Here is a 19,334-nt window from a genome sequence, read left to right as displayed (position 1 = left end):
TTGCCTTTAAATTTAAATTGCTCTATAACACGGAACTTCCGCGATACGGATTGTATCATGCCCTAGGTCCTTTAGTGTCAGCTACAAAACTGCAATATGTCAATTAAGTACAAACAAAGCTGTAACGACAGCAAAATGACTGCTTAATAAGTATGACACCATTTTTTAAAATCTTCAAACGACTTACTTATGCCTTGAAAAGGCTTTCATGCTCAATATATTTTTATCTCCCTGAATGTGGTGTTGTCCTCTTACATCTGCTGTGAAATTCTTAGTTTACTGTGTTCAAAAGGTTTTGAGAATAGGGCATAAAAAAGCACAATATTACACTAAATATCCTTTAGCCTACATTTATTGGATTTGAGAGAGTGGTTGAGTGATAATTGTGAGGCACATCTAAAATAATGGTGCAAATGGACATGCATCATCCTTGTTGAAACTATGAGAGTGTTATGAATGAACATACAGTATGTGAATTGACATATGTGCAGCTACAGCAGCGTACTAGTAGTACCCTAGTAATCCATCTGCAGTTAATGGTTTGCAGTGGTGTAAAGTAGAAAATACTTCGAAGTACTACTTAAGTACTTTTTTTTGAGTAGCTGTACTTTACTATTTATATTTTTGACAACTTTTTACCTTTACTCCACTACATTCCTAAAGAAAATAGGTACTTTTTACTCAATACATTTTCCCTGACAGCCAGAATTACTCGTTACATTTCAAATGCTCAGGCGTGACAGAAATATGGTCAATTTCACACACCTATCAATGCAATGTGTTGTCATCCCTACTGCCTCTGATCTGATGGACTCACTAAACACAAATACTGCATTTGTAAATGATGTGTGAGAGTTGGAGGTGTGCCCCTGGTTGTCCGTAAATAAAAAAACAAGAAAATCCTGCCGTCTGGTTTGTGTAATGTAAGGAATTTGATGAATAGCATTTACATTTTACTTTTACCCAAGTATGACAATTGAGTACTTTTTCCACTACTGATGGTTTGTTGCATTCCAGGTCACCTTTATTGCAGTCGCTCTGCACAGACTACCACCAACAGTATCTTCTGTAATGTTGTGATATTGAGCAGACCTCGACTTGTGTTGGTTGATGTGTTGTTAACTCAACAGTTTTTTTGGTAGCACTTCATTTTACAAGTACAGAAAATTACCAGGTATTTATCAAATAAATGTCATGGTAACACAGTAATTACACAGTAATAACTTATGATTTACTTGCTTTGTTTCTTCAAGGCTCATTAAAACAATAGCTACTTGGTACCATTTGTTAGCAACTGAGGTTAATTCTTTGAAGAATGTACCAGAAAGTATCGATTGTTACCACATAATGTCATATTAAATACTAAGAGTACAGTGGAAACATGAGTGTCTACATGTGTTGACGTTTCCCCTGTCATGTCATCTTCTCCCTCAGGTATCAATACCAACGTGTTGAATGGCACAAAGATCATCATCTCCTTTAACGGCTCACAAACTGGGAATTGGACCGGCCGCATGCTACAGCAACAAGGGGATGAGTGCGTGGTGGGCATCACCCCTTCTGCGAACGCCATCATCGGAAAGTACTACACAACTGTGGCGGTCATCAGTTACAATGGAGTTTCAAGGACACAAAAGGACTCTGGAACAGACTTCTACCTCCTGTTCAACGCCTGGGCGTCCAGTGAGTGGAATCTTTGTGGATTTTTGTTTGTCCTCTGAGGACCGCTTAAGATAAGATAAAACATATGCATTATACACCCCTTATGGGGAAAAACTAATGATTTCACACGTGGAAAATTATATGAATTCACATGTGACATTCAATGTTAAATCATGTGAAATTGTTATTTTGGAACACTTAAAGTGATGATATTTCACATGAAATTTCACATGTGGATTTTTACGTGATCCCATAACCTTTCACATGTGGATTCAAATTTTARGTTAACCTTTTACACGAGATTTCACAGGTGATGCCTCTGCAAACAAAAATGTGTCATTTGGATGAATACACAAACAGTGCTTTTAACATACAATGTAAATAATTGACACTTTCACATGATTACATTGTGTATGTTCATACAGTAATTATTATTCAACATGTCCTCACCTGGGATATGAACTCGCAACCTCTTAGTTGAAGGTATTCCAATATTCCTGCTACGCCACCACGTCTGTGTCAGTGACTGATTTAACCTGTATTCCAACTATTTGGACTTGAGTAAATTCAATCTCAGCTTTGTCAAATTAAGAAAAAGCACTAAAGGAAAACTTTATATTTACAATAATAATATGCCCCACCAACATAAAACAACTATACAGAAAACCAACTCACATCATCAATGATCAGAGAATATTCAGATGGAACTCATGTGCAGAGATGTATTATAGGTATTGAAAGTGTAGAGGAACGATATAGTACAGACTTTGCAGCGCAGCAGATTGATCAGCGTACCCCAAATCCATTGGTTGTGAGTTGAAATCCCAGGTGGGGTCATATTGAAAAGTCAGTACTAAGTGATCATGTCACATGGAATCATATTATCACTCATTAAAGACTTTTTACACTATTTTAGCTGAACATCGTACCACTTACTTTGAAAGCCCCATATCCTTTCGTTCCCCAATTTTTTTTTTAAACGTGTGGAATTGCCTTTTCACTTGTGAAATAGCTGTTTTCACATGTTTAGCTGAAAACTTCACATGTAAAAAAAAAAGAGACACCATATGTGAAACTGCAAATGAAAACACTGCACCACCTAGAGTTCACGTTATCATCACGTTTTCACATATGAGAAAAATTACATTTTTTCACGTCACGTGAATTGAAGATTCTAACTCTCACATGTGGAATTGCATTTTCATATGTAAAAAACTTTCACTTGAAAATAAAATTAGCATTTTTGTATGTTGAAATTTTGCATCCCCATGTTGTCACATTTATTTCACATGGTATCATGTTTTCACAAGTGAAGTTTCATGTCATCACATGTTGCTTTTACATTTGGCCACAAGTTATCACATTAACTTCACCTAAGATCACATGCAACCACATGAGAAACACATGTTATCAAGTGTAATTCATGTTGGTTTTTCTCTAAGGGACATCATTAAAATGAACACTGACTAAATAGGTGTCAGACAGCTATGGAACCGCTCAGTAACATCCCAGGGAATTCGCTGCCCCAATGCATGTGTCATTTTTAACATGCTTTAACACGCCGTTTGGAGGATTCGTTGAGTGGAACATCAGCTATATGAAAGCTAAGACTTGGACACAAGTATTAAATGATGAACATCAATTCTCATCCTAACATTTGTCCCCCTCCCACTAAGAAATGTTGTTGTTTCATAAATTGACAAAYTACACTAAACTTGTTTAGGAACAAAACATTTGGGAAACAATTKAATGTTTAATTCGTTGACTCATGATACCAAAAAAATCTGACAGTGATGAGATACTGTAGCCTGCATGAAAAGCATGTTTTGATTCCCAAAAGAAAAACATGGAGTTACTTTTTTTCCTTTTCTTTTTGTTAAAGCTCCACAGCGCTGGAGCAGGCCTGGCTAGCATGCATGCTACCTAGCGCGGTCATGTCACTTAAGTCCAGCGATAACTTCAGAAAACAGGTTCCACAGACGTTAAAAACGCTCAAAAACACAGCTGCCACCAACGTAATGCGCCGTTAGGAGGGTTCAGATAGTGGAACATCAGCTGTGTGAACGCAAAGACTTGGACACCAGACGGCGCTCAATAGGACGTGACCTCCTTCCAGGACATGCGACCACCGTCTCAATTAGTTCACGTGACACAAATGAATTTATAGACACAGGTCAGGCATTAGTAATCAACGAAGAACATCCAATTCTCATCCTTACAATTCTTACAAGTCACATCTAAAGTTACAGATGACCAGATTCTGGTAATGAGGCTGCAATTTATTTCTGATTTCTTTAGATGATGAAGTGTTCATGCCCAATGAGGAAGAGAGGCAGGAGTATGTGATGAATGAAAATGGCTACATGTACCAGGAGGAATCAGGTGTGGGAAGGCAATGGTATTATGGTCAGGTACAGTAAAAGGCTACACACACATGCCACATGCACACACACACACACACAAATCAAATACCTTAATATACTCTATACTTTACACACACATGTACAGTTGTGTCATTATTGCTCCTTTTTTGAGGCTGGAGGCTGTAATTCTCTCTTGTAGTTTGCGGAAGGGATTCTTGATGTCTGTATCAAAATCTTGGATGACTCACACATGCCGCTAGTAAACAGAGGCGATGCTGTCAAAGTCTGCAGGATAGGCTCTGCAATGGTYAGTGATATTTGCAGATAACTTAAGCACACTACACAAATTCCAAAATGAGCCCTAGTATAAGCACTAAGAAGAGCCAAGTGCTTTTCACAACCACAAGACATACCAAGCGTTTAACCTGAACTTCCGTCTACATCCACAGAATGTGATTTGCAGTAGATACTATACATATTGTCACGCCTGCTTCCGCTCCCCCTCCCTGGCGCTCGAGGGCGCCAGGCTCCCCAGCATTACACACTCCTGCCACCATCATTACGCACACCTGCCTCCCCCTGTCACGCGCATCAGTGATTATTGGACTCACCTGGACTCAATCACCTGTGTCATTATCTCCCCTATATCTGTCTGTTCCCCGCGTCAGGATTAATGTTTGTTGGCCTTTGCATACCRGGTTCTGACGCTGTCTCTGTCCTGTTTGATTTCTGTTCCTTATTAAATGTTCAACTCCCCGTACCTGCTTCTAATCTCCAGCGTCGGTCCTTACACATATACAGTACATCTTGAATGAGATATTGCCTCACTAGATTATTTTTATATAATATTTCAGGAAAAAGTGTCAAAAGAGTGTATATTTGTGTCTACATTCAACTGGTAAAAGTTGATTGTGATATGAATAAAGTGAAACAATTAATTAATTAAACACTTTCCTTTTGCATGCTTTTATCAACTTACTGTGAACATTTCATTTCAAACTAACCTATCCTTATGCCTGGTGCACTAATCTCTTTGCGTTTTTTTGTTTATATATTTTTCCATTCTTTGTGGAACCAGATGAACTCCCAGGATGACCGCGGGGTCTTGGTGGGCAACTGGAGCGATGACTACTCCCMTGGCACTGCACCAACCTTCTGGATTGGCAGTGACCAGATCCTGCTCCAATACGCCAACAAAGGGCCCGTCAGCTACGCCCAGTGCTGGGTCTACGCCGGGACGTTCAACACCTGTGAGTGCCTGATCAAATTCCCTTTTAATTTTCAAATTCAGTCAACCGCTTTATGCRCACCTCACAACATAGGTCATGTGTCTTCCACATCACCTGAGATTTGCACTGAGGGATTTATGGGCAATAAAAAACAGGCCCATCCAGTTATAAACTGCAGTTTTCATCTGAGAAAGGTTGCCTTTTTCATTGACATTTTTCAGCTTTAATATTGCAGATGGAMGGATTGTGGTTTCCATCAATATAATTGTCTGCATTGTTTCCAATCTCCAATATATGTCTTTTAAATAATATTTTCCTTTATTATTTTCCCGTAACCCTACCACCCCTCCCCTAATTGGAGTAAACTAATGGACAACAACACTTAGGCTTCTACTTCCAGCTTGTACATACTATGTACATTTTACGGATAACAGTATATTTTAAAATAGTTATTTTTTGTTTGTTTTTAATCCCATCCTTCAGAAACCCTCAAACCATCCCATCTATTTCTGAAGACCGTCCAGTTTTGATTTCTATTTGCCAAATAGTTTTCAACTGTGCTGTGATGTTTCACAAAAGTTCTGAACCTTTCTATTCTCGTAGTTTCTACAGATTGTAAATTAAAGAGAAACATTTTTGCTAAGAGTATTATTCTATTATTGATGGATTGACTATGGCTTTTTAAATCACCCAGCAGTTATATTTACAGAGTTTGCAATAATTCTTCAGCCATTCCTGAACCTGCGGCCAAAAACAAGGTTAACATGAAGAGTACCAAAACAAATTGCCTAATTATTCTGTCTCTTTGCAGCAAAATCTGCAGATCTGGGATGGTTGTATCCCCCATATATACAGTATAACATTCTATTGGTTGCAAGAATTTTMTATAGTAATTTAAATTGAAAAACTCAAAGTTTAGAATCCAGCATCGTTTTGTGTATCAGTTCATAAACCATGTGCCATGGAATCGGTACATCAAAAATCTCTTTTCAACTATTTTGCGATCTATATGGCACAGCTCCAAATGAAATTGATATACTTTTTTATTTATCACAATTTTCTTGAACCAATTCAGGTCTTTAAGGGCCGACAGACAAGTTCCTTACTTTCCCCCCCTTATCCATTTTTGCGGCAATGCTGCAATTCGTTTATTTTTTAGAAGAGCAGGCATTTCCATATATTTTTGTTCGCTGCATGTGTGACATAACTCCACCAGTCCTATTTAGGATATTATTTACAAAGATTATACCGTTTCTAAACCATTTTTCAATTCTTTTAAAAACCAATTTGCATATTTGAGTTTAACCATAATATTTGTACTTTCTTTTCTGGTGGATTAAACTGAAATTGCAACCAACATTCTATGACTTGTTTTAAAAATAGCGATATTTTGGAGATTATTTCATTTTCAAATAACTGAAAGTGAGAGGTTGTAATCTGAATAAAGGGGAAAATGCCATTCTTGAACACGGGGAGAGACATTCTTACTAATCTGCCAGAGAACCAGTAATTGTTAAAGTATACTGTAAATTTTGTATGACTGAAGCCTTTAGTGAGAGGTCTAAAGCTTTAATATTCAATCATTTCTGCCCTCTGAATTCATATTCATTATAAACTCAGCAATAAAAGAAGCGTCCCTTTTTCAAAGATAATTCAAATAATAATTGAAATAACTTCACAGGTCTTCATTGTAAAAGGTTTAAACACCGTTTCCCATGTTTGTTTATTGAACCATAGACAATTAATGAACATGCACCTGTGGAACTGTCATTAAGCCACTAACAGCGTATAGACGGTAGGCAATTAAGGTCACAGTTATGAAAACTTAGGACACTAAAGAGGCCTTTCTACTGACTCTGAAAAACACCAAAGGAAAGATGCCCAGGGTCCCTGCTCATCTGCATGAACGTGCCTTAGGCATGCTGCAAGGAGGCAAGACTACTGCAGATGTGGTTGGTGCAATAAATTGCAATGTCCGTACTGTGAGATGCCTAAGACAGCGCTACAGAGAGACAGGACGGACAACTGATCATCCTCGCAGTGGCAGACCATGTGTAACAACACCTGCACATGATCGGTACATCCAAACATCACACCTGCGGGACAGGTACAGAATGGCAACAACAACTGCCCGAGTTACACCAGGAACACACAGTCCCTCCATCAGTGCTCAGACTGTCCGCAAAAGGCTGAGAGAGGCTGGACTGAGGGCTTGTAGGCCTGTTGTAAGGCAGGTCCTCACAAGACATCACCGGCAACACGTCGCCTATGGGCACAAACCCACCGTCGCTGGACCAGACAGGACTGGCAAAAAGTGCTCTTCACTGACGAGTCACGGTTTTGTCTCACCAGGGGTGATGGTCGGATTCGCGTTTATCGTCGAAGGAATGAGCTTTACACCGAGACCTGTACTCTGGAGCAGGATTTATTTGGAGGTGGAGGGTCCGTCATGGTCTGGGGCGGTGTGTCACAGCATCATCGGACTGAGCTTGTTGTCATTGCAGGCAATCTCAACACTGTGCGTTACAGGGAAGACATCCTCCTCCCTCATGTGGTACCCTTCCTGCAGGCTAATCCTGACATGACCCTCCAGCATGACAATGCCACCAGCCATACTGCCCGTTCTGTGTGTGATTTCCTGCAAGACAGGAATGTCAGTGTTCTGCCATGGCCAGCGAAGAGCACGGATCTCAATCCTATTGAGCACATCTGGGACCTATTGGATTGGAGGGTGAAGGCTAAGGCCATTCCCCCCAGAAATGTCCGGGAACTTGCAGGTGCACATACATTGTTTGTCTTCAGGAAGGCAGTGAGTTGCTGTGCAACAGCTTTTTCAAWWTTTTTTTGAGAGGAATGGAAGATTCGATATAGGCCGATAGTTTTTTATATTTTCTGGGTCAAGGTTTGGCTTTTTCAAGAGAGGCTTTATTACTGCCAKTTTCAGTGAGTTTGGTACACATCCGGTGGATAGAGAGCCGTTTATTATGTTCAACATAGGAGGGCCGAGCACAGGAAGCAGCTCTTTCAGTAGTTTAGTTGGAATAGGGTCCAGTATGCAGGTTTGGTATGTCCAATGTATCATTCAAGTAAAATTAGGATGAATAATATTCAACAATAAAAAAATATATTGTGTGCTACGCATTTTGCTAGTATTTTTCATCACAAAACTGAAGTGTAAGAGGCCTCCAATTTTTTTATGGACTGGATCTTTATATATTTACCACTTGGGTTCTGCCTCAGTAATAATGTAATCAGACCTTCTTGTTGAGTATCTGATAATCTACCAGTTTAATAGGAGTTTTTAAAACATGCTAATAAACGGTCCTCTGAGTACGGTACATCAAAAAAAGGTTTGGTATGCCATCCTGCCCTGGGGTTTTCCTGGACATAAAGGTTTTAATTGCATCAAGAAGTTCCTTAGGATGAATAATATTGTAATTTGGCCTTCACATGAGTCTTTCTGTACAGCTGTTAATTTTACATTATTCATAGAAAAAAAATGTTGGTTAGTGGAGATGTAACGAAAATGTATGATTAAAGTACTTTGCCTCCTCTTTCAAAATATTCTTTAGTGAATCATGGGTGACTGTTATTTGTAACAAGTTTCAGTAAATTATTTTTGGTAGCATTTCTATGTTGAAGATAAGAAATGATTTGGTGCATTTTTCCCTCATATTCCATCCAGTTTGCTTTACTTTTTATAATATATTACACTTGATCTTTCTTGAATAAGTTCCTCCATTTCTTTTTGTTTTTCCTCGAACATATTCTGTGCCACTATGGGAAACGTTTTATTGCTATTTATCTMTCCCTCTATTTCATTATTTTGACCTAAATTGCTTTTGTTTTAAAGATGAGTAATTGAATTGCATGGCCTCTAAAGGCACATAGATGAATAAAACAGAAAGGCTATTTTCTCCAAGATTTGAGGGATGCGCACATGCTGCTCCTCTTTGTTGAGCGCTTAACAAAGAAACAGTACTTTCTAGTTGCTTAATTTAGTTATTCATGCAACTTTAGTTGTGATACAAATGTTCGGCTATATGTTTTGATTTGTAATACATTGTAGGCTGCATGATGCACCTCTAATGATTTACATTTAATTTACATTTAAGTCATTTAGCAGACGCTCTTATCCAGAGCGACTTACAAGTTGGTGCATTCACCTTATGTTATACAACTTTCTAGTTTTGTCTTGTCTCGTCTCTGTTGTAGGGTTGAACCAGGGTTACAGAGTTGGACGTGAAGATGTGGCCGAACCAGCTATGTTGTGTGAATTTGCTACATTATTCTTAGAGTAGGCCACTATAATTGGCAGGTAGCCTAGCGGTTAAAGAGCATTGGGCCAGTAACTGAAAGGTTCTGGTTTGAATCCCTGAGCCGACAAGGTGGAAATATTGCTGTTCTCCCCTTGACATTTACATTACATTTAAGTCATTTAGCAGACGCTCTTATCCAGAGCGACTTACAAATTGGTGCATTCACCTTATGATATCCAGTGGAACAACCACTTTACAATAGTGCATCTAACTCTTTTAAGGGGGGGGGGGTTAGAAGGATACTTTATCCTATCCTAGGTATTCCTTAAAGAGGTGGGGTTTCAGTGTCTCCGAAGGTGGTGATTGACTCCGCTGACCTGGCGTCGTGAGGGAGTTTGTTCCACCATTGGGGCCAGAGCAGCGAACAGTTTTGACTGGCTGAGCGGGAACTGTACTTCCTCAGAGGTAGGAGGCGAGCAGGCCAGAGGTGGATGAACGCAGTGCCCTTGTTTGGGTGTAGGCCTGATCAGAGCCTGAAGGTACGAGGTCCGTTCCCTCACAGCTCCGTAGGCAAGCACCATGGTCTTGTAGCGGATGCGACGCTTCAACTGGAAGCCAGTGGAGAGAGCGAGGATTTAAGATGATTTGAAAAAAGTTGCATCAAAGGCATGCTTAGTTTTGAGAGGGTTGTACACACTTCATCAATGGAACTCTTTTGGTTTAATAATTTATTGCCACCGGAGCCCGCTGGTGTAACTGCTAAACTGCTTTCTGACTGTACACTGTACTGCATGATTGTAGCTGGTTTACTAATGCGTTAGTTCTAGTAGTTCTCGTTGACTATGACATGACAACTTCAGTATGTAGGCTGTGTATAGCGGTTAGCGGTCGTATATGGTTTGGCTTGGAAAGGTTTTTTCGCCTGTTCAGACAGCTGTTGTGTTGTGCACTGGTGTCCACAATGGAAGGGAAAAGGTGAGAGGAGGAGAGCGTGTAGATAGTTACGAGAAGGAATTATATACAGTTGAAGTCGGAAGTTTAATACACCTTAGCCAAATACATTTAAACTCAATTCCTGAAATTTAATCCTAGTAAATATTCCTTGTCTTAGGTCAGTTAGGATCACCACTTTATTTTAAGAATGTGAAATGTCAGAATAATAGTAGAGAGAATGATTTAATATCAGCTTCTATTTCTTTCCATCACATTTCAGGTGGGTCAGAAGTTTACATACACTTGATTAGTATTTGGTAGCATTGCCTTTAAATTATTTAACTTGGTCAAACATTTTGGGTAGCCTTCCACATGCTTCCCACAATAAATTGGTGAATTTTGGCCCATTCCTCTTGACAGAGCTGGTGTAACTGAGTCAGGTTTGTAGGCCCCTTCTCGCACACGCTTTTTCAGTTCTGCCCTCAAATTTTCTTTAGGATTGAGGTCAGGGCTTTGTGATGGCCACTCCAATACCTTGACTTTGTTGTTCTTAAGCCATTTTGCACAACTTTGGACGTATGCTTGGGGTCATTGTCCATTTGGAAGACCCATTTGTGACCAAGCTTTAACTTCCTGACTGATGTCTTGATATGTTTGCTTCAATATATCCACATAATTTTCCTCCCTCATGATGCCATCTATTTTGGGAAGTGCACCAGTCCCTCCTGCAGCAAAGCACCCCCACAACATGATGCTGCCACCCCTGTGCTTCAAGGTTGGATGATGTTCATCGGCTTGCAGTCTCCCCCTTTTTCCTCCAAACATAAATATGGTCATTATGGCCAAACAGTTCTATTTGTTTCATCAGACCAGAGAACATTTCTCCAAAAAGTACGATCTTTGTCCCCATGTGCAATTGCAAAACGTAGTCTGGCTTTTATGCGTTTTGGAGCAGTGGCTTATTCCTTGCTAAACGGCCTTTCAGGTTATGTCGATATAGGACTCGTTTTACTGTGGATATAGACACTTTTGTACCTGTTTCCTCCAGCATCGTCACAAGGTCCTTTGCTGTTGTTCTGGGATTGATTTGTAATTTTCGCACCAAAGTACGTTCATCTCTAGGAGACAGAACGCGTCTCCTTCCTGAGCGGTATGACAGCTGCGTGGTCCCATGGTGTTTATACCTGCGTACTATTGTTTGTACAGATGAACGTGGTACCTTCAGGCGTTTGGAAATTGCTTCCAAGGATGAACCAGACTTGTGGCGGTCTACAATTTTTTTTCTGAGGTCTTGGCTGATTTCTTTTGATTTTCCCATGATGTCAAGCAAAGAGGCACTGAGTTTGAAGGTAGGCCTTGAAATACATCCACAGGTACACCTCCAATTGACTCAAATTATCAATTAGCCTATCAGAAGCTTCTAAAGCCATGACATCATTTTCTGGAATTTTCCAAGCTGTTTAAAGGCACAATCAACTTAGTGTATGTACACTTCTGACCCACTGGAATTGTGATACAGTGAATTATAAGTGAAATAATCTGTCTGTAAACAGATTGTTGGAAAAATGACTTGTGTCGTGCACAAAGTAGATGTCCTAACCGACTTGCCAAAACTATAGTTTGTTAACAAGACATTTGTGGAGTGGTTGAAAACGAGTTTTAATGACTCCAACCTAAGTGTATGTAAACTTCCGACAACTGTAAACAACAAGTAAAGTGATCATGCTGTTTTTATGTGGCTGCTATGAAAGTGAACTGTTTGCGTGTGATAAGAGGTGTATTCATTGCGGCGATTCTGTTAAAACATTTCTTAAACTGAAGGAAACGGAACAAAATGGGGAAAAACATATTACACCCTAGATCAGCTAGATGCTGAGTGTGCAAGGCGGTATTGAATGTGTCACTGTCTGTCACCTTGATTACTCAAAATTCTCCCGACCTGTGCACCTATGTTGCAAACTTTCATTCATAGGCTAGGTTGTAGGAACCTCATGATGGGTACAGGGAACATTTTTGTATCATGTAGTAGCATAAACCTACCGCTGTTACATTGAGCTTGGTGAACAGAATATGAATGACAGTCATCCAGTATGCTGTAATAGAAATAAGGCCATGCTCATAAAAAAAAAATCATCCTAGTTAGTTAAACATTTATTAATGTTAACAATTGCATGTTAATTAATATATGCTTATTTTGAAGTGTTGCCTAGCCTCTTTAATGGTGTCCCCTCCCCTGCCCCAGTCCTGCGGTGTCTGGGCATCCCTGCCAGGGTGATCACCAACTTCAGCTCCGCCCACGACAACACAGGGAACATCATCACGGATCTCGTCTTCAACTCAGTGGGAAATGTACTTGAACTGAACGAGCGCCTTACCAGAGACTCAATCTGGTAGTTATATCTCTGCTTCTCCATTTGTATTGAATGAAAATGAAATCCCAGAACGTAGGTTTCTATAATTCTATCTTTCAATGTACGTACTGTAAACATAGTCATAGTATGGTGGGGGGTGAAATGGACTAATGTCCCTGTTATCTTTATATGATTTTGTCGTGCTCCAGGAAGAAAATTGTTGTGCAGGATCCCAGATAGTGTACCTGAGTGGTGAAGGATGCCAGATAGTGTTCATGAGTGGTGCAGGATGCCAGATAGTGTACCTGAGTGGTGAAGGATGCCAGATAGTATTCAAGAGTGGTGCAGGATGCCAGATTGTGTACCTGAGTGGTGCAGGATGCCAGATAGTGTTCCTGATGGGTGCAGGATGCCATATAGTGTTCCTGATGGGTACATAATGCCAGATTGTGTACCTGAGTGGTGCAGGATGCCAGATAGTGTACCTGAGTGGTGCATGATGCCAGATAGTGTTCCTGATGGGTGCAGGATGTCAGATAGTGTTTGTGAAAGGTGTGCATTGTCTCCACAGGAACTACCACTGCTGGAACGAGGCTTACTTGTCCAGACTTGACCTCCCTGCAGACCAGAACTTAGGTGGCTGGCAGGTGGTGGATTCCACCCCCCAGGAAACCAGTGATGGTAGGAAAGAAATTAGGATGATGGGAGAGAGAGACCTAATTTTCACTTCAGTTTACACATTTTGTATGCTTAGAATGGGTGTCAAAATTGCATAATCAAATTAATGAAAACGCAGCCATTTAAGATATAGTGTGTTCCATGATAATTTGCATCCTTGATAACCGCTAGGCTAAATAAATACAAATCCTGAGCTATATTGTATGCAAACACATTACATTGTTTTATACTAATACAATTTCTCAGCGAAAGAGATTCTGTTTAACAAGTAATACAAAACAATCTCAAAAAGATAGGAGTCAAAATGATTGGCATCCCTGTTTTCAATACTCCAGCACCCTCCCATTGTGAGGATAACGCCACTGAGCCTTTTTCTGCAATGTTTTATGAGATTGGAGAACAAACACATTGGGAGTGATCTTAGACCACCATTCCGCGATAAAGAATCTCTCCAGATCCTTGATATCTTTCGTCTGCCCTCTTCAAATCAAACCACAGGTTGATTTTGTTCTCAATTAACCATRTGTTTGTGGATTTTGATTAGTGCTTGGGATTATTGTCTTGCTGGAAGATCCACTTGCAGCCAAGTGTCAGCCTCATGGCAGAAGCAACCAGGTTTTWGGATAAAATATCCTGGTACTTGGTAAAGTCCATGATGACATTAACCTTWAAGGCCCCAGGACCAGTGGAAGCAAAATAGTCCCCAAAACATTAAAAATCCACCACCTCATTTTACCATAGGTATGAGGTACTTTTATGCATATGCTTCTGTTTTWKAACACCAAGCCCACCACTGGTGTGCGTMGSCAAAGAGCTTCATTTTCATGTCATCTGACCATGGTGCTGTTTCCAACCATGTGCCAATGCCATTTATTAAACTCTAGGTGGTGCTACTGTTTGGTCAGATGACATGAAAATAGAGCTAGTTTTTTCTCTTTCTCTGAGCAATTGTATTAGTATAATATATATATATATATATTTTTTTTATATAGTAGCTCAGTATTTGCATTAGATTAATTAATTTTATTCAGTATTTTTTGCTTATCTTTATTAAGGCTGCCAATAATTATGGACCCCACTGTATATTTTTTCAACTGAAATTAATGGTCTTGGGCCCTTTCTGTTCTCATACTTTTAAAACATTTACTTAAGAATGTGTTTTGTTGCAAAACAAGATATCCAACACACTTGTTTCATACCAAAACACACTATATCCAGAGCCATGTGTTTAGAGAGTTGGGACATTGAGGTTTCTGCATTATGATGCCTTCACATAACACTCAAATATTCTATGGCAGCCATGTTAGCTCCCAAATGAGCATTATGTAATAGTCCCAGTTCTTGTTTGTCTCTAATGATTTTTAATCTTAAAAGATGAAACACATTTTGTACGTCTTCACCATATCTGTGATTATTTCAACAGATGTTATTATTTCCTAAAGTTATGAAGTATACGGCTTTAGATTTTGAAAGATTGCACAGAAACAGTGGATAACTGTTTTATCCCTCTGAATCCAACAATGTAGTTGAAATGATAGTGATATCAAATGTTTTGGGGAAACATGTTGGTTTGTTATTGAGAACACCGGACAAAATAGTAGAGTGCAGGCCTACATAATGGCATTTATATTCAAGAAAGTGTCTGAATGTAGCTGTTGACACAGGCTATAGACTTGAAAAAAAACTGAAGCAGAAACAAAAACCGGGAAACCAGTTACCAGTCTAATAGTATTGAAATTGACAGCATCGCTWGTCCTTTGCCCATGCTTTGACCAGGGGCCCATTCTGGTAGTTGACGACAAGGCAGGCAAAGGTGTAGAGGTGGTTGATGCTTCCAGTGATGGTGAGAGGGATGACAGTGTCAAACAGCTTGTGCTCCTTCTCTCTGCAAATCAGCTGCTACACAGGGACCATCAGCCGAGATGTATTGCGTCTCCCTGACTTCTGCTGCTGGCGTCTGTGCTCTCTTTCAGAGGAAAGCTGGTCTGTAGACCTTACGCCCTGTCGCCCTTACGCCCTGTCGTCCACAAGGAAACCTTTGTCCACCATTGTGGCCATCGCTGGTTTCAGCAGAGAAACGATGTCGGACTGCTTCAGGATCTCCTTCTCACTGACAGAGCCTCCATATAGGGCTGAAACAAAGAAATGTMTTAAGAAAGTTGCCCAATGTTGTCACGATGCAGCTCACAGTCCGCTGGTGGATGTTGAATCTGTGGGCCAGATCCCTCTGCTTCAGACTCAGTGAAAGATGAGTCATGAAATGGAAAAACTTGTCTGTGGGCTGCAGGAATTGTGACTGATGGAAAAAAGGGATTAAGATGCATTACTATGCAAAATTATAACTAAAATTATCAGCCCTACAGATTGCAGATAAATATGGAATTACAGCATCACCTCTGTTTGCTAGAGACATTTGTGAGTCATCAGTGTCCAAAAAAGGAGTCTCTGTCAAAGGTTTTGGGTTATCCAGCAGGACAATGACCCAAAACACACATCAGAAAGCACCCATGAATGGTTCAAGAAGAAAAGCTGGACTATTTGGAGGTGGCCAGTGTTGAGTCCAGATCTGAATCCCATCAAAAATCTATGGCGAGAACTGAAAACAGCAGTTGGTGGAAGGCATCCCTAAAATATTGTAGAATTGGAGCAGTTTGCAGCAGTTTTAGGGATCCAATAAAAGGTGCAGCAAGCTAATTGATGTCCACAGGAAGCATTTGTTGGCAGTTATCTGGCCAAACCCTCTGCAACCAGGTATTAGCTCTTGGGTGATATTCATTTTGTCCATGTCATTTCACCAAATAGTTTTTTCAATTTAACTTTACTTAATACCCATCCCGGATCCGGGAGCATCCTCATCAAAAAAGCTGACTAGCATAGCCTAGCCTAACGGGACAGGGATATCATATAATATAATTTTCATGAAATCACAAGTCCAATACAGCAAATGAAAGATAAACATCTTGTTAATCCAGCCATCATTTCCGATTTTTAAAATGTTTTACAGCGAAAACACAATATGTATTTATATTAACTAACCAGCAATAGCCAAAGATCAACCGCATATTTTCACCATGTTTCTACGCGATAGGTAGCTATCACAAAACCGACCAAATAGAGATATAATTAGTCACTAACCAAGAAACAACTTCATCAGATGACAGTCTTATAACATGTTATACAATACATTTATGTTTTGTTCGAAAAATGTGCATATTTGAGGTATAAATCCTTGTTTTACATTGCAGCTACCATCACAAATAGCACCGAAGCAGACAGAATAATTACAGAGAGCAACGTGAAATACTTAAATACTCATCATAAAACATTTATGAAAAATACATGGTGTACAGCAAATGAAAGATAACATCTTGTGAATCCAGCCAATATTTTTTAAAGTGTTTTACAGCGAAAACACAATATAGAATTATATTAGCTTACCACAATAGCCAAACACACAAACGCATTTCTTCACCGCAAGGATAGCTTTCGCAAAAACCAGCAAATATATAAATAAATTATACTAACCTTGAACAACTTCATCAGAGGACAGTTTTAAACATCAGGTTATACAATACACTTATTTTTGTTCGAAAATGTGCATATTTAGAGCTGCAAACCGTGGTTATACATTGTGAATATGTGGCAACATTTCCCCAAAATGTCCGGAGCTATTTTGGACACTCACCTAATCTGACCAAAGAACTCATCATAAAACTTTACATAAAAATACTTGTTGTATGGCAAATGAAAGATACACTGGTTCTTAATGCAACCGCTGTGTTAGATTTTTTTAAATAACTTTACCATAACATACAGCTTGCTTATTACGAGACAGCGCTCACCAAAACGGCGAGAATAGGAATCAACATTTTCCAGAGAAATACGAATAACATCATAAATTGTTCTTACTTTTGCTGAGCTTCCATCAGAATGTTGTACAAGGAGTCCTTGGTCCAGAATAAATCGTTGTTTGGTTTTAGAATGTCCTTTTCTTCTGTCGAATTCGCGCCACAATGCTAGCCAAGGTTGATAACGTTCCATCTTCTCTCGACGCAAAGAACGGAAAACTCCAAAAGTCCCAAATAACGTTGAATAATCTGATAAAATCGGTTGAAAAACCTACTTTACGATGTTATTATCACATGTATCAAATAAAATCAGAGCCGGAGATATTCGGCATGTAGACTGAACGCTTATCAGAAGACAATGTCGAGGTACTTCGCGCGCCTTGGTAGACAAAGAAAATTCCTGAACTGCCACTCCAAAAGCTCTCATTCGACCTCAAATCAAGCTAGACACCCCATTCCACCTTCACTGCCTGTTGACATCTAGTGGAAGGCGTATGAAGTGCATGCATATCGATAAATATAAGGCAATTGAATAGGCACCCTGAAACAGAGCCTGTTTTCAGATTTTTCACTTCCTGCATGGAAGTTTGCTGCAAAATGAGTTCTGTTTTACTCACAGACATAATTCAAACAGTTTTTAGAAACTTCTGAGTGTTTTCTATCCAATAGTAATAATAATATGCATATTGTATGATCTAGAAAAGTACGGGCCGTTTCATTTGGGCACAATTTTTTTCCAAAGTGAAAAATAGCGCCCCCCTATGACAAGAAAGTTTTAAACTATTTTTGAAGAAATTGTGATTTATTATAAAAAGTGCAAGGGTGCCAATATTGTACAGGCAATTCTTAAAATTAATAAAATGTCTCTGAAAAGCATTGATTGCATCTTGAAAATGTCCAATGCCCTGATAATTAATACAACCGTTTCCAATTGCATTGCTGTATTCTCCAAAAATGCTAGCCATTATATTCTAACAATACTAAATAACCAGCTAACAAAACATCAAAACAGTTTGGATGAATAACAGCCACACTGGGGAGTCGAAATAAGCACATTTTTGAAACGTGAACTATCCTTGTAAAGTCAAACATACAGGGTCATGGGTTGTTGATATTGTTTTTGCAGGATATTACCGCTGTGGACCTTGCTCTGTCAAAGCATCAAGGAAGGAATGCTCGGCTTTCAATTTGATGGCCCTTTGTGTTGTGCTGAGGTAAAACAATACGTCTTCTTTATGTTTGACCAGTAAACACTTTGTTGAATGTTCAGCCATAATGCCTTCATCGTCATCTATGCCATTATGAAGCATACACAGTTAGGTTTTATAACTTGCAATACATTTTATTTAATTAAAATCAATCGTAATATTCACATTCTTATCTCTTTCTTTTAACCTCAGGTGAATAGCGACGTTTACAAATACAAAGCTAAATACACAACTTGGGAAAACTGAGTTACTAACGCGTAGACACAACTTATGTCGGACAGAAACTCCTGACGAAGTCCATTGGTGGAAACAATTATGAGCCAAGGGCATTACAGATAGACGTATATAATCCCCAGAAGGTATGTGCACTCTGGACAACTGGCAGTAATGGCTGGCAAGCGGTGCAACTGCACGTTTAAAGTTTGTGTATTGGCAGTTTGGAAAGTGTCACATGAAACTAATGCAACAAGAATGACTTTGCTATTACTGCTTTTTTCTCCAAAAAATTAATTTGCAAAAATATAAACCGCAACATACACATGTTCAATGATTTTACTGAGTTACAGTTCATGTAAGGAAATCAGTCAATTTAAATAAATCGTATTAGGCCTTAATCTATGTATTCAAATGATGGGCAAGAGCGCAGCCATGGGGAGCCAGGCCCAGCCAATCAGAAAATGAGTTTTTCCCCAAAAAAGGGCTTTAATACAGACCGAAATACTGTCAGCGGTGGCTGGCCTCAGAAGAAGCCAGATGTGGAGGTCCTGGGCTGTACAGTAATATACAGGTAAGTATCGTTTTTT

The 19,334-nt window shown here is 39.4% G+C and overlaps 1 pseudogene; it reads left to right on the top strand.

Moving 5' to 3' along the window:
* LOC112077483 (coagulation factor XIII A chain-like) overlaps nucleotides 1–19,334 on the top strand; it is a 39,707-nt pseudogene that overhangs the window by 17,975 nt on the left and 2,398 nt on the right.

The sequence above is a fragment of the Salvelinus sp. IW2-2015 genome, unplaced genomic scaffold (genome assembly GCF_002910315.2).
Source record: "Salvelinus sp. IW2-2015 unplaced genomic scaffold, ASM291031v2 Un_scaffold4611, whole genome shotgun sequence".
NCBI classification, from domain to species: domain Eukaryota; kingdom Metazoa; phylum Chordata; class Actinopteri; order Salmoniformes; family Salmonidae; genus Salvelinus; species Salvelinus sp. IW2-2015.
The sequence above is the reverse complement of the archived record's forward strand: the minus strand, read 5'-3'. Positions and strand labels throughout refer to the sequence as shown.